Source organism: Grammomys surdaster, unplaced genomic scaffold (genome assembly GCF_004785775.1).
Source record: "Grammomys surdaster isolate TR1022 unplaced genomic scaffold, NIH_TR_1.0 279, whole genome shotgun sequence".
NCBI classification, from domain to species: Eukaryota; Metazoa; Chordata; class Mammalia; order Rodentia; family Muridae; genus Grammomys; species Grammomys surdaster.
The window spans coordinates 8531480-8534270 of record NW_021604720.1 but is presented as its reverse complement, the minus strand read 5'-3'; positions in this window follow the sequence as shown (position 1 = coordinate 8534270).

Here is a 2791-nt window from a genome sequence, read left to right as displayed (position 1 = left end):
GAGAGAGAGAGAGAGAGAGAGAGAGAGAGAGAGAGAGAGAGAGAGAGGAAATGTGACCACAGAACTAGAGTTTATAATGGTGTAACCAGAAGCTACAGAGTGTCAACAGCCACTAGCAGCTGATGCAAAGCTGAAGAATACATGGGGCTAAAGACTAGAAAAGAATAGAATCAAGTGGCTAAGCTTGGTGGTTAGCTTAACGCCTGGGAAGAGGAAACGTCAGTTGAAGAAATTCCTCCTTTGGACTGGCTTGTGGACATGTGTGTAGGGGCACTTTTCTTTATTGCTGATTAATAGAGGAGGGCCTAGCCCACTGTGGGCAGTGCCACTCCTGGACATGGAGCCCTCAGTTGTACAGGGAAGGTAGCTGAGCAAGCCAGAGAATGCAAGCCCTTAAGCTACATTCCTTTGTGACCTCTGCTTTCGTTTTCTCCCTTGAGTTCTGACCTTGGCTTCCCTTGGTGATAGACTAGAACCACAAGCTGAAGTAATCAATCCTTTTCCTCTGCTCTTTGCTTTTGGTTTGTCTTTTACCACGGCAAGAAAAGACAAGCTAGAACATTCATCTTGATGATGTAAACTTTTTCTGTATCAGTACCATTCTAATTCAAGGCTTGGTAAACTATGGCCTATGAGCCAAATCAGATGCGGTGTCTGCTTTTGTACAGCAGACATGCTGAAAGTAGTAAAGTGGTGAGCATTGCAATTTGTCTGATTGTAGAGAGCTCTAATTTTGAATCCTCATTAAGAAAAATACTATCTCCAAATCAAATTCCACTCTTTTCTTAATAGACCTGTGTTACAAATATTTCAGTCAAAGATTATTATCACCCCAGTTGATGTCCATTGTTGGCTAAATGTACTTAGAATTCTACAGTAGTCCTCTAAATATATACCCTTAGTAATCATAGTAAACAATAATACAAGCTTTACCTTGAATATTTTATGCATTTACATATGCGTGTACACACTTTCGTGCATGTGTATGTGTGTGTGTGTAAGTATATTGTGTGTGAGTGTGGGTGTGTTGTGCATATGTGAATATTGTAGCATGACTCTGGAGGCCTAAGGACAACTTTCAGTAGTTGAATCTTTCCTTCTAGCATGTGGGTTCTGGGGACTGAACCCAGGTTTTCCACCTTGATGGCAGGCACTTTTATCCATGTAGTCATCTTCCTGCCCCCAACCTTTTCTTTTGGATGCACACATCTTTCGAGTAGAGAGGGAGTCAACAGGAGAGTAATACGTATTAATGGGGCTACAAGGAATTCTTCAGCTAGTTGTTCGGCACTGCACCTTCGAGTGAACAGAAGGGTAAAGTAAGAAAACTGGGGATTCTTGCATCACTTAGTAGTTTTGGGAGCCTCCCCATTTACTATCAACTCCAGTTTGGTGAATCAACAAATTGCTTGGAGTGAGCAGGCCTATTTTTTGGAGAGAGTTTTAAATTGGACAAAAGCCACTTATATCTGAACTTGTTTGATGATTCTGGGTCTATTTTAAGGACAACCTAACTTTTCACTGTGTAATTCTGCTTCAGTGAACTTGCTAGGATAAAACTTACCCTCTAACTGAGAGGGCACATAAATTCTTTTCTGAAGGAAAGAGAATCAACATTCCCTCACAGCCATGAGCTAAAAGAGGTGCTGTGCATGTTCAGAAATTGATATAGTTAAGAACTCACACATATATATCTGTGATCTTTCTGAAACCGTCTATATGATTATTGACTCCTTGATCTATTGACATAGGAAGGGTTAAAATTTTAGATCCTATGAAAGTCTAAATAAATGATTCTAAATCTTTGCCTGACTTAGGATTATATCCGTCATAGGATGAAAATATCCTCACCAATTGCAGAGGACTTGATTAAACTTGATAATTCTGCATACAAGCACCTTTGACACTGTGATTTTTCCAGTTAAATTGGTATAATAAGGCTGCCTATAGCCCAAAGGCAATAGTTTATTTGTATTGTTTAATGTGCTCACTAATTCAAAGTGATTCTTAGAAACATTATTTCTCTTGTTTCTTTAAGATTGTAGTTGAAAAGTTAGTATTTTATGCTGTTGTTGGGATAAATCATCAGTATGTATACCTGGACCACACTACTACTGGTTACCTTAAGGTCCTGGTCATTTTTAATTTAAGCATTTTATCAAGACTTTGGAACTCTGACACTTCACTGAAATTCTGTTCTCATTCAGTATGTAGATTCTCTGGTGCTATGGTCTCCCAAAAGAGTCAGACGAAAGGATCTGACTGCCTCTCTTTTCTGTTTATAGTAGTTCACACATAGAGGTCATAAGTTCTGATGGAAAAGACTTCAGCTTTTAAGGGAAAAGGTCCACTATTTAGGACATGATCTGATTGCTAAAGGGATTTCTCTCTCATCTGAGATAATAAAGGCTGTTCGAAGTTTCCTGTAGCCTGAAGCTGAAGGACAATCATAAGATTTTTCTTAGACTTATGGGATGCTGTGTATTGGTTTCCATACCTTCTGTAATGGCTTTGCCCTTGTATGCACCTCCTATGAAAACAGCACCAGACTAAGTTTGTCTTCACTGGAAAGACTGCCATGAACAGGATTCCCTTTCCTTGGCTAAGACAATTTCTTTCTACTGATTCTGAAATCTAGAAAATATAGCATTAAGGTATTGATTAAATCAGCTCTCGGTGAAGACTTCTTCCTAATTTTGTACATGGCTGCCTTCTCTTAAGCTCTCTTCTTATAAAGCTAAATAAGCCCATCAAGATCATTCTCTTGACCACATGTAACTCTAAATACTTC